The 14,421-nt window shown below is 37.2% G+C and overlaps 1 long non-coding RNA gene across 2 annotated transcripts in view; it reads right to left on the bottom strand.

Annotated features, from left to right (window-relative positions):
• Positions 1–14,170, bottom strand: part of LOC116319034 — a 34,862-nt gene extending 20,692 nt beyond the window's left edge. For both annotated transcript variants that reach the window (XR_005614592.1, XR_004199354.2), the window contains exons 1-2: positions 14,053–14,170; positions 10,292–10,375 (exon numbers count right to left, since the gene is read on the bottom strand). This is a non-coding gene — a long non-coding RNA (uncharacterized LOC116319034). The remainder of the gene's footprint in view (positions 1–10,291; positions 10,376–14,052) is intronic.
• Positions 14,171–14,421: the final 251 nt, after the last annotated feature.

The following is a 14,421-nucleotide window of genomic DNA, read 5'->3' as shown; positions in this document are numbered from 1 at the left end:
GGCCTGTGGTACATAGCCGATTATTAGAGATAGGTTGATCATATTTAAGTTTGAAGCATTAATTAGGTGTTAGGACTTCTTTGAGCAGTTTTGTAGGAATGGGGTCTAAAAGACACGTTGATGGTTTGGAGGAATTAATTATTGGAGTTAACTCAGAAAGATCAATTGGAGAAAAAGAGTCTAACTTAACATCAATGGTACTCAAACTAGCTGTAGATAATGTTACATCTGTGAGATGACTATGGGTAATTTTTTCTCTAATGGTTAAAATTTTATTTGTAAAGAAGTTCATGAAGTCATTACTAGTTAACGTTAAAGGGATGGTTGGCTCAACAGTGCTCTGACTTTTTGTCAGCCTGGCTACAGTGCTAAAGAGAAACCTGGGGTTGTTCTTATTTTCTTCAATCTGTGATGAGTAGTAAGATGTTCTGGCTTTGCGGAGGGCTTTCTTATAAAGCAGCAAACTATCTTTTGTGACAATTTGTGACACACCATTTCCTCTCCAGCTTACGAGTTATCTGCTTTAGGCTACATGTTTGAGAATTATACCACGGAGTCAAATACTTCTGATTTGAGGCCTTAGTTTTCACAGGAGCTACAGTATCCAGTATTGTACGTAGTGAGGAGGCAGAATTATTAACAAGATAATCGACCTCTGTTGGAGTAGCTTTCAGGTAGCTTCTCTGTGTTGATACAGGGCATTGAAGATGACAACAGTGGGTGGATTATATTCTTAAACTTAGTTACAGGGCTTTCAGAAAGACATCTACTGTGATTAAGTCGACTCTCCACTGCTGTGTAATCAATTATGGTAAATTTAAATGTTATCAGGAAATGATCAGACAAGAGGGTTTTCAGGAAACACTGCCAAATGTTCAGTTTCTACACCATATGTTAAAACAGGATCTAGAGTGTGATTAAAGTGGTGGGTGGGTTCTTTTACATTTTGAGAGAAGCCAATTGAGTCTAATAACAGATTAAACGCCATGTTGAGGCTGTTATTTTTAGCACCTTTAGCATTTTGAGATTGAGGTCGATTTATTATCTTTCTTCAGTTGACTTGTATCACAAGAAATTCAATGATGAAAAAGAAAGTAAATAACACACCAAAAGGGTGTAGGGTGAAGCTGTAGCTTCGCCCTACACCCTTTTGGTGTAGGGCGAAGCTACAGGTTATATAACACCGAGCCCAATACAACAATCATCACGTAATGTTAAAGAAATTATCTGGATATAGATAACCTCTTTGTATCAAGAATATCTTCAGAGTAAACATTTATCACAATACTGAATAATTATGTTATTTTAAATAATTTTTTGAAACAGTTTCAGTGTGCTGCACATTTCAGTTTCTTCAGGATGACGGTCCTAAAGTTTAACCCCAGTAACAGAATGACACTTCTTATTGATGCCAACCTTGGGATATTCAAAAATACAATTTCCTATTGATTTACATTCATTATGATTTTGAAAAGCTTGTTGATATTAAGTGGTAAATGTCTATTATATGCTTTGTACATAATTTGAATTATGATCTACAAAATCTTTGAGTTTCAGTGTATTTAACTGAATAAATAATGGATTTTTTGACTCTTGATGGGGTTTTTTGTTATCATTCTTATGGCTTTTTGGCAAAAAGATTAAGTTGATGTTTGTCTTGTGTTTCCACACACCTCAGTAAGTCCACAGTAAACAGTAAGTCATATATGGAACAATAAGTGAAGTAATTTTTGGCATAGGAAGTCTAGCTTTGTACAGTACTGGAATACATTTAGACATTTTAGCGTTGACATAACTTATATGCAATTTCTGTTAAATTTGTTATCAACACTAACTCCCACAAATTTAGATTAAAGAACTTTCAACTTTGTTTATTTTCATTCATTTATTTTCCTTTGTCCAAGATAAAGGGACATTTTTTTAGACTCAAGCCATTTTTAAACAATCAGTAGACCTACTGATTTCCAAGGTATTTCAATTTTCCCAGCAACAAAAAAGTTGTGTCATCATCAAATAAAATACACTTCAGAAACTTGGAAAACAAATAATGCAAACAACAATGGTCCAAATACATAACCCTGTGGCACCCCATACATTACCCTTAATGAACCAGAATCTGTGTTATTTATATATGCATATTGATAAATTTCATCTAAACAGCTAAATGGCCAGTCATACACAAGTCCTGCTTAATTTGCTTAAAGGTTGTGATTAAAAGTATCAAATGCTTTTTGTAGAGCCAAAACATCTCAACGGTGTGTTCCTTTCTGTCTGACTATAAAATCTAATCTCATCAAAGCGGGAATAAATAAAATAAAAAGAATTAAATATTGTCAGTCTATTTGATGATTTCAGATATATTCTAGTCTGGATCGGAGTAATAGATTAGTTGGCTATCTGAACAACTGTTCTTGAGCCACAACTGTGGATTAAATCATTATGATATTTAACAACTGCTATTTGCAGATGATGCCACGTGTTCACGTTTAACACACCTAAACAAGAAGATCTGAGTCTATATGTTCACAATTGAAATAAACTAATAACCTCTGAACATGTATTTGTTACATATAGTGAAAATCCATAGGTTCTGACACTGTTTCTTGCAATATATGCCTGCTTGCTTGTGTACGTGGCATTTCTCGGGCGCACATAAGAGGACTTCCAAAAGCCCTGAGACTGAATAAGAGCTTGTAAAGTGCAGATATCAAAAACACTGAACCCAAAGACAGAAAGCAATGTCAGATAAGTGCCTCCAATATTCAGATTTAAGCTCAGTGTAGACAACAGCTTTTAGAGCTGCTGCCAACAACTATCAATGCCGAAGAGGAAAGAATTCCAACCGTTCAACAATATACATTCCATTTCAAAAAAGAGGAGACCACAGCATCACAGACACAGGCCTGAATGAAAGAAAAAGCAAAGATCTCTGGGATTATAACATTTAACTCATCCTCACTCACCACAGATGGGAACACTGGCTGAACATTAGCAGTCTACATTCATCTTTCACATCATTTAATCACACCTATACTTAACATATTAATTTGGCATTTGAGGATTAGTTTAGTAAATTACAGTGGCGACTGTTGATTTCTATGATAGATCGAGTGCTTTGGGTTTTAGCACACCCGCTCTAGGAATGAGTCACAGCATTATACTTCTCAGACTGAGACAAACAGAGATTACTGGGCTTACCTACTGCCACACAGGTAGACACTCTGTCAAACGCACATTCACAACACACAGACACACACACACACAGACAGCAGCTAAAGCCTTAAGATACACACAGTTAAGCACAAGCACCGAACACATGAAAATGGATCCAACACTGTTGCTATCCCTTTGAACTGCTGCTCAATTTTGCAAGAAAACTTGTTTCATGTTTTACCTCTTAGAATTAAAAGCACCGTTTCAGTTTAAGGGTTATTTCCACCTTTTGAAAAGAGCCTTTACGTCACTTCAGAAGATGCATTGTGAAAATTTTGTCGCTGTCTTATTCATATAAAAAACATTTAGCAACTTTGTGGTTTCCATGGATCTTGGGAAAGAGGAGCGTTGAAACCACTGGATTCTGCTGAAATGAACCAGGAAAGACTTTATACAGGGTAAAGCCAGAAGAGTTCGACCATAAGCAAACACGGATATCATGATTTTTGTTATATAAATTGTTTTTAAGACCACAGATTATTTATTAATCACCAGAAAGACTGTATTGTTTTTAGCCCCATAGCTTTTTAATGAGCCATATACGTATGCTTAAATTTATTTTTCCAGCAAATACTTTTAGTACATTAGTAATTTTTATATTTGAATAGCTGATTTTCATATTCATAATTCTACTTAAAAAATCTTAGAAAATTTCAACCAAATTTTGTTCTTTTAAGGAAAATGACCCTGGATCCACAATTTAAGTCACATAAAGAGCTGCTAAAGTTCTTTAAAGCTGCGTTATTTTTTTGGATGTATAGCTAAAATAATAACCTTTGACCAAACTGTTGTCATGCACTGAGAGAATCCCAGCAATATGAACAAAACATAACCGATGAGGGGTTTTTCGATGAATAACGTCTTCAAAATGATTTCCCCATTTAAAAGCAGTACTCAGCATCCCATTGTTCCTTGCTCATGGAACTTTTAGCGATGATGTCGTTTGAATGTTGCTGAGCCTACAGCATACATAACGACAAAACAAAAAGTCTCTGTGGAATAATACCACTTTTTTTACTGCAGAAATTTTGATTCGTCATAGCAGGAAAAGAACAAGTGTAAATAACTGGATTCCTTGAATGAAGCCGTTTTAAGGGCTATGCATGTAAGCTTACTGGTATTGCCGACATTAAAAAAAATGTTTTTATGTCGTGGAAAACATTAAATGGCAAGAACAGAATTTTTTTTTTAAACAAACATTACATGGAGCTTGTTGAACTAGAAATATATTTTTTTAAATATAATAATTTAATATTCACACCAGTAATAAATGTTTAAGGTTTTATAAGACTTGCATGTGTCATAGTGTGCAATTTTGATTTCTGGATATGACTGGATACCAGTCAGATGAAAACGTTTTAAAGGTTATGCATATAAGCTCACAGATATTGTCACCATTAAAAAACATGTGGTTTCACTCTTTTTGTGCTTTTTGTGCTGTGAAAAAAGTCATATGGCAAGAACACAATAATAATTATTATTATACGTATATATATGTATAATCTTAAGTCCAGTAATAAATGTTTATGTGGTTTTATAGTTTTGTAAGACTTGCATCTGGCTCTGTTGGATTATGATTTCTGCTTACTTGTAGTTTTCTTATTATGTTATAGGCAAAAATGTCTGCTTTAATGAGTAAATCATACTATTACATATAAGTCCTTTGAGTAAAAATATGTGTAAAATTTAAGCATTTCTGATTTATTATGTTCTGAAAATTTCTTTTCCATATGTACAAAGCTGTCACAACTCACAAACTAAATTTGAAAAGCACAGATTTATATCCAATTCAATTTAAAAAGGTAAGTATTTCATTTAGTTACAGTTGATTTTATTCCAACAAAGAAAAGATCAACATTTTTAAGTTAAAAGATGAAATGAAACAGTTTGTTCTTGTAATATGTGTCAATTATTTGTACATGATAGATAAAGTAATAAAATAAAATAAAGTAAAATAATAATGTTTAATAATTTAAAATAATTTGATTCACTTTAATCACTTTCTTGTTAAAACATATTGCTGCATTTAATATAGTATGGATTTTTTGTGTTTATAAATTTTCACTGTGTGCAAGGAGAACTTAACATTTGATCATAGAAGATGAACAGAACAAGGATTTGTTTGTTATTTTATTACCAAAACAATTTTTCACTTATTGATGAACTACTTTAAAAGATGGGTCTTTGATGTAAAGGCTAGATGTCTTCTTCAGTGTTTTTCCGCCCAAGGACATGTTATGTTTTGCATTTTAAAACCTTTAAAAAAGAAAAAAAAGGGACGGGATGTTAATTTTGATTGATTTATTTATCCTTTTTCCATGTCAAATAGTTCCCAGACGAATGCACCTTTAGATCATTATGTCCACTATGTTTTCATGTTGCTATATACTATCCGTGACAATAACCCAAAGGCAGGACCTCATAATAAATGCATGGCTTAAATGACAAATTGCAACACTTACATAGATGGAAACAAAGAAGCACAGACACACAAACACACAATGCTAACCCTAAACCCAATTCCTCAGCCCTCTACTGCGTATTTTGTCTGCTCCTCCTGAAAAACTTATTAGTCACACATATTTACATTTGTACACAAATCCGCCCGGCAACAAACACAACAGGAGCTATGGGCTGTCCTTGCATTTGCAATTCACATGCATTCATGTAACAGCCCATTCAAAAAAAAAAACAACTTATGTGTACAATTACACGCTCAGAAACACGTGAGAAAGTATAGATGGACACACTTATAGATGATCATTTCAGCATGAGCACACTCTTAGGAAATTGTACTACACAATTGGGGAAAATGCACACACACTGGCAACACTGGTGGTCCTGCTTGCAAAGAGCTAAAGCTCCTTTTTTTTTGTCTCTCGTGGGAGGCCCAGACAAAAGCAACAAACTGACAGGTAAACAAGCAGTCATGTTTGGGCAGACCTACCTGAGTAAAGCTCTCACCCTTCTCAGCCTCTCCCATCACACCCTCCTCCCACTGTCAGGAGCTCCAGCCAGTGGTTTTAACTTCCCAGTGCCCCTGCCTGGGTCTACGATTCATGTCTGAAACCTCATCTGCCTAGCCTTTAACTTCGTACCTCGATGCAATCCATAGCTCTGAAGGGAAACAGAGCTCTCAACTGAAACTGTTAAGGTGCTACACGTGAGATGCCTCACAAGTGACGTAACAAAGCAGCCATATTGAGCTCCGCAGCTCTCCAACTGATTGCATTTACAATTGTAAAACTTTTGAACAAAATATGTTCCAGCCATCCCTACGTGTTAATCTGCAGACATGCAGAAATTTGTGTTAGTGGGTATAACCACAGTGTAAAGGATTTTATGTTTTACATCATTTAAAAGTTTCAACATGTAAAGAACATTACAACATTTTTACTACAGATAAAATTGGAATATTCTATTAGCGATTTATCACTCATTTTCAAATGACATTTAATAAGAACCTACCAGAAAATATATTTGACTATAAATCCCCATTGCTCAAAAAAATGCAGGCATACAGCTATGATTAGAAAAGAAGGACATTGAAATTGTATTGGCTGTAAACTTAGGCCTGCATTTTCATAATGCATTAATTTGGTGCAACATGGTTTGGAAAAGAGACGATTCTTAGCACTGCTGTGTCTGTGCACAGTACATCAAAATTCAAAATATTCACTTTTATTGGAAAACTAGTAAATTAAATCATATTATTATATCACAGATTCCTCTGAAAGTAGCGTTGTCAGCTGACGCTCTACCTAAAATCACTCAGAATCTACGTAAAGGACTGTCATGAAATTTTGAATGGAAAATTTTCCCTTAAATTAGTCTGTATAACTTTAGTGATTGCTTCACGTTTCATCCTGTAGACTTGTGTTAACAAGTTAACTTATGTGTAAATGTTTTTTTAAAATACAAAATACCTCAGGGCTTGGATTTACATAGTTAACATGACTCCTAAGAGAATCAACAGTTCCAGTATCATGTTCACTGTGCAGATCGCGGCAAAGATGTTTAATCTTACAAGCTATAACAAAACAAAAAAATGAAGACATTTTTAACAAGACAGAACAACAGCTGAGACATTAACCATTTTTCTGGGCAGCGTGAGTTGCTCTGAATGGTCTTGTTTAGTCAAAGCTGGTAATAAAAGTCAAATGTCAAAAATGACTTCAAATCCATATTGAAATCAGGGAATTTGTAATAGATATAATATATAAATATATAAAGCACTTTCAGATGCTATAATGTGAATTTGGCATGGCACACTGTCGTTTCAATGTGTTTTCTACCCAACAATAAGGTTTTAATTGCAACGCTGAATTGTGTAAAAATCTTTCCCAGTAAATTCAAACCAAAAATAGCATCACCAATCTTCATCGTTTGCATTGCAACATGTTTAAAAATGCCACGAAACCTTGTATGTTTGTCAGTTTCGACATGGAAACTGAACATGCGTCACCCTAATTGACAAATATTGATCAAACCAAGTAACCAGGCCATTAGGACAGTGACATTTTGTTTGATAAGTGTATTATACACTGCTATTTTAAGTGCACAGAGATGAACACACATACACACATGCAGACACACACACACTCAGGCAGCAAATCCCTGTCAACTTCAGCCTTTCCAAACAATTCAAAACATTTGGGAATAAAGTCGAGCAGCGTAAGACAAGAGTCTAACAAAAGCCACCCACACCTGTTTTATCACTGGAGTGTGTTTCTGGTGTTTTCCCTCCAACTAAACATTGGAAACGGGTTTGCTCATTTTGCACAGCAGATGTTAGACAGGGGGAGAACCACGACCACAAGGACAGAGAGGGAGGAAGAGGCTAATAGTTCCCAAACAAACTGAGTGAACTGAATGAATAATGTATTTAGAAATTTTGTACAAAGACCCTGCTAAAAGATAAATGATCAGCAAGAAACGGTTTTCTCACCTAATTATTTAACACTTTTTTAGCTAGCTAAGAATGGACAAGTTGCTTTAAAATGATTAGAATAGGTTTCATTTTAAAAAGTAAAGCCTTTTAAATTTTGAAAAGGATTAAAACACACACACAACACAAGCTTTTACTGCCACAAATGTAGCCGGTCTGATATCAGCAGGCATTTATGGTGGCTAACGTTAGCCATTTTCATCTCCCATAACTGAATCGGTTTGCTAAGTTTTACACTCTTATCCATTTCTCTCTCTGTTATGTTCTCTAAACAACTAAAACCTCTTGTTTCCTGCTCAGTTAATACCAAAACCAAATTAAAATCGCCAAGGATATGTCATAAAAATATTTTAACCTTTTTTTAAGTGGGATTTCATTTACTTAGACTACTTAATTTTATGTTCAAATTGTCACCAATATGTTCAGAGGAGCGTGGAGAAAGCTACATCAGTGAGTGCCTACAGACATCTGTAAATAATCCCTAAGGCTCTGTCATGGTTTTCGGCTACATTTCAACCAGCGGTGGATCTTGTCGAAAAAGGGTAAAATTATAAACACAGACAAGCACCATCGGATTGCAGCCAACATCCAAAGAAGAGCTTTGGATTTCCTTCAAGAAACTGGCCTTTTGCCTTTCCACGTTTCAATACATCACAAATTATGCATTGATTGATTGATTGATTGATTGATTGATCGATTGACGGATGGATTAATGGATGGACGGACCATCCTTAATCGAAAGTGCTACCGTAAGCATTTAGAAAAAGACTATCTTGAGGAAATTTCTTCAAATTTGACACGACTGTTCACTTTGATTTAAAGATGACGATGGGTTTAGTAGTAAAATGTCAAAGTACACAAGGATCTCACAAAACACATTTTTGGCTGTAGCATAAGGATTCATAATCCAACTGACAAGCTTTCACAGAAAAGGTCTAGCACAAGGATAAAATGATGATGATGCAAAAAGTCAAAGGTCAAAGGTCATATTTCAAATTATATTGTCACAGAATGGCGTAGATATAAGCTGTAAGTGGACACAAGCATACAACAGAGACATGGTAAGTCTAGTTTAGTGGTAACTGTTTTAAAAGAAACATAAAAATATGTTTATATATAATGGAGACAAGAAGAAGAAGTCAACATAAAGGTGTGTCTCTCTAAGAAAGTGAAAAAATGACCCATTTTGTTATTTTGTTTTTGCATTTCATCATATTAAAAGCTGCTCATCTGCTCAGCTCGGTGTCTGCACATGCTTGGTTTATTTAAATATACTGTATGCACGGTGCAGCACGAGGGTCATAGGTTACTTTTTATTGGAATCTTCATGATCAGATAAAACTAACAGAGCGAAAGAAGAGCTGAACTCTGCGTCACACAGGCAGCCATGTGAATCTGCTGTTGCGTGTGCTGCTCTGGGAAAATGCATTTTACTGACTGAAGATAACCAGAGTCCCAGCAGTTCATCCTCCTACTCCTCCTCCCTCTTTAACCTGGGCTGCTGGGTCAGGCTACTGTGTGTATGTGCTGGTATTAGTGCGTGTATATACCTGTGTTGATCTATACCTGTGTTTGTGCATCTGGCTCGGCGGTGAGCATGGGAAAGAACGAGGGCAAAATACAGAGAAACCCATTAAAGGATGAATGTTTTACACAACATTTGTGCCTAAAAATCAAGAAGTACAGCACATTTTAATCACCAAAGAAGTGATTGTGGTGCTGTTTCATACGCCTTAATATTTATAAAGGATCAGTTTTATCCCTCATAATCAAAACACTTTACAAAGAGAACAGCCAGACGTATACTACTTTCACAGAGTAAAGGCTCAGCGTTTGAGTCTTTGATTGATGAACTAAGAAAGGTTTTTATTTCTCCACAAGTATGTTGCTGCTTTAAATAGAAGTCTTCTAAGGAATCTCCAGCCTCCCTGCACCTTTCTTGGCCTTTTTAATGACAGTGTTTTTGTGATTTTTATCAGAAACCAGAACGTGAGAAGGAGCTAAAGTGCTTCTTGCTAAAGACTCTCGTGTACGACTTTAAAACACCAGATACTGTTTTATCTGGCAATCAAGATAAAACTGCCAGAGTGAGTTCACTGCTCCAGCTATTCCCACTCTCCATTCCCATACCTGGATCATGTAGAATTCCCAGAGAAGGGCAGTAAATTGTCCAGCGGGGAGACGTTGTCCTCTCCCTCCTGAATACCTTTCACCCTGAGAAAACGAGACAAGAATGGAGGCATGTTGAGTTTCACCCATGTGTCCTTTCTGAAAAACACATACATCACTTTTCGTTTTTTTTCGTTTTTTTTCCAAGGGAGGCTTGAGGTGGAGTAGCATCTGCGTGTGTTCATGTAAATATCTGCTTGAATGCATTCAGTCCATGACTTTCTCAGGTCCACCACCTATTATATTGAGATGAATGGGGAGTGCGGTACTTTCAGAGAAATTAAATATGTGGTTGACCTTTTGTTGATGGACAAACATTACTGAGGCTCCAGAGCAAATATGAAGGAGGCGGATTCAACCTCTTGTTCAGTTCGCAACGTTTACTCGCTGCAGAGAAGTTCAAACCTCGCCAAGAACATGTCAGCACCTCTGGCTAATGTGCAGGATGTGATATTTATGTACTGGCATCTCAGAAAGAAATTAAATCCGCGAGGCGATGCTGTGGTCAATTCAGGGTTTGTTATCAGCTCTCTAAAGGCTGAGGTGTAAGTCAGTGCACCATATGGATGACTGGCAGACTCATTTTTACCGGTGCAGGAGGAGTCATTTGCAATATTTACTGCTTAACCAAGTAAATGTCGGCACCTTTAATGTGGCAGTGCCGTAACAGGTAATACTATTATCATATTTCAAGTACAAAATGGACCAAACCCATAAAAAGCGGGATATCTAACAAATGGAAGGCTATTCTTTAAAGTTAAACTTTAAAGATTTTGTCCATTAATCAGAAGGGAAATATTCCTAAGCATGTCATCAATATTTTCACATTAAATAAATTCTTTAAAGATGAAAAATCATGGTTATTTGACATGACAAGAATGCAGGAAGTCACTGCAGCCACCTGAGAATGATAACGTCCTCTACATTACTCAGGGTGACAAAGGTGCAAAGAAACTGAATTAGCAGAAAAGCTCTAAAGTGGTTTGTGATCAGGTTTTTTTACACATTCACTTTATTTGATCCAAATTATTAATCACTGAGATCTCTCCTCACGCCAACTCAGTGAAGAAAATTTCAGAATTAGCATCACGCGGTCTGCCAGAACCCTGAGCCTAGTTCTGCCAGAGGTTTCTTCCTTCCCACTGTCGCCAAGTGTTTACTCATAGGGGATCATCTGATTGTTGCAGTTTTTTCTGTATTATTGGACGGTCTTTGCTTTGAGGTGACTTGTTGTGACCTAGCACATCATGAATAAAACTAAATCAAATACCTATCTTCACTATGAGACTGAAAAAACACAAGATTATAAGACACCTGATCTGATCTGGGAGCATCATGGGACATAAGGACACCTGGGCTACCTTAATTAACCTCCTGCAACATTTTGACGTGTAGTAGTAAACAGACAGCTCTCTCATGGGGTGAGGTCCATATGTGGTCCACAATGGCCAAAGCTATTCTAGTAGCATATGATAGTTTACATAGTTCTCTGTCCAAAGAACTATGCAAAGATTTGCAGTGAGTCATGACACGATGCCGAGCATCCCGTGAGAACTGTGTTTACTTATATGATGCTTTGGCCAGTTTGTCTTTTCTATTCTGCCGTAGCTAGACAAACTTGTCTTTGAAAAATGTTCCTCACCCTACTGGCAGAGCGAGTACAGGAACATTTGGATTCAGATGTATAAATTAGCATACAGCCTAGCCAGTAAATGAGCTCAAAGCTGCAGTTATCCATATATCTGTTGGTCCATGCACTTAAACCTTTACCCCCTGGAGCTCAACTAGGAGTAAGCCTTGAAGCTCTTTTCCGAACTGAGCTGTTTCAGGCCTGCTTATACAACAAAATGACTGGGTTTGCATAGTGAGCGTGGTCCCTGCCTGTGCAGCTACCTTTGGAAAAAACCCGGAAACTACCATCTTTATTGATATATACTGAAGAGGCAAAACTCATCACACAGGCGAGGTCATCAGATGCCATCTTTATGGGGGAAAGAGTTAACGTGCAGCTGTGCGAGTATCTCAGTTTGCATGTGTGTGTGTCAGTCTGTGCACATGCACACAGAAGTGTGTTTATAACTGTTTACACTCTCCGGCTTTGCTCAGCCTGGTTCCTCCGAGCAAGCAGGTACACCAACAGGCAGGGAGTCCATGGCAGCCTCTTAATCATGTCTCCCTCCTTTTTGTTTCTCTTTTGACAGTCCTTCGCTCTTGTGTGACGGCCCACAACGTCGCCCCGGCCTGCTTACCTTTTCAGCGCTCGTGAAGCGAGACTACTAATGCACTTGCTGCTCTCTTTGCCGCCTCATCGGCCCACACTGAGCTGCAAACTCCCGTGACAGCACAGGAGGCTCACTTTGTTTCATGTTTGCCCAAAAATTGTTTCAATATGTATTTTTGGGACCGGTGATGTTTGCATAATAAATCTTTGTGTCAGTGGAACACAAAGAGAGCTATAGGTCAAAACCTGGGTGGGTCACACTCTCTCTCTTTTTCCTCATTAACTCTCCTCTACTTTCTATTCTCTTTCTTAGCCAAGTTGTTTTTCCAGCCTGCTGTCAGTAGGTTTATATAGACGTGTATCAGGCATGGTGCAGAGGCTGGAGCTTTCTCTTTTAACAGTTCTCATTCTCCATGTATTGTTACTTCACGTGGCCAGGTACAGTAAGGTGGAGGAGTATTTGCAGAGATGCACAACGTGAAACAGCGAATCGTGCTATGAACATTTTTCTGCCGTATGACTCAAATACAAAGCAAGACTGAACATTAGCTGTTTCAGCGTTCCAGAAAAATCCATCATCAAGCTGAGTAAGCTTCGGGCTCTGTAACTAAAGCCAAAAACAACTTATTTAGAAATTACCTGTCAATTACACTTCCATTATGTTTAAACTGAATTTTTTTGAGATGGCCAAAAGAATTTTTCCTAATGTTGTGCATGACGCGGTGAAGTTGAGTGGACCAGCAAAGAGTGAAATCTTTGGTACTAACACAATTTTTCCTTTAATGTACAATATGAGGAAAAAGTACAAAATTATGTAAAATTTAATTTAACTAAGTTTGAATGTTTCCTTGTTTATGTTTTAACATTCTGGCAAGTTTCATTCAGTGTCACACCTGCATATTTATGGTACAGTGGTGCAGAAGCTGACACTTTCACCACACACTGGGGTTAGAACCTTGCCCTCCTGGACTCGTGCTCACTAAAAGTAGAAAAGTGACATGTATGCCAGTCCATTTCAACCAGTAAACTAAAACATTTTTTGAAAAACACAGTTGCACAAATAACTAACCTCTGATATGGGTATGACCACAGTATGCACCACCAACTGGGAAGCCTTTATACCACAGGCTACAATGAGGTAGGCTAATTTCTATTCTGAGAGTGTCAGTGGTCATCCCAGATTATCTGGTAACCTCCCAAACTGCTTGATGGCATGCTGATAATATCAAATATGTCTGATGTTTAGAAGGTGGAATCTGGAAACCTACTGTTGCTGATTATGCTAGCACTTTCACAGCAGCCAATGAAAAAGACCACAAAACTACAAGCTACTGTACCTGTGTGCTGGACTAAGATAGGAAAAAGTTAGTAGGTGTATGGCAAGAAAACCGATGAATTTACAAAGACAGTTTCTGCGCAGGGGCCGCGACAAAGACAAATCTGAGACCCATAATATCAAAGGGAATATAAGCGACCATACTGTTGGCAGTCAAAGTCTTACCTTGAATAGACAACTTGTGCTGACAGTGTCTATCCAACCACTTTGTTGTCAGTTGAACCTTGTGTTTTTTCCACCTCACTGCAAAGTAATGCTGCTACAACCACAGCCTCCATCTTTGTTTACATCTACGCCCCCATGACATCACGTGAGGTCGTGCGTGTTGTCCTCTGACAAGATGATGATTATAATTTCCTGCAGTGTGGATGTTATGCTATTATTGCCAAAGTCACTTTGAGTGAGAGTAGAATATCTGTCAAGTTTCCTCTTACATGTGCGATCCGGCCCGATTTCCAAATAGTTTAGTGTTTTAAAACTTCTGTAATCTGATCCTGGCATTACTGATAACTGGAAAATCGAGCAGCTGACAGT

This window comes from Oreochromis aureus, linkage group 10 (genome assembly GCF_013358895.1).
Source record: "Oreochromis aureus strain Israel breed Guangdong linkage group 10, ZZ_aureus, whole genome shotgun sequence".
NCBI classification, from domain to species: Eukaryota; Metazoa; Chordata; class Actinopteri; order Cichliformes; family Cichlidae; genus Oreochromis; species Oreochromis aureus.
The sequence above is the reverse complement of the archived record's forward strand: the minus strand, read 5'-3'. Positions and strand labels throughout refer to the sequence as shown.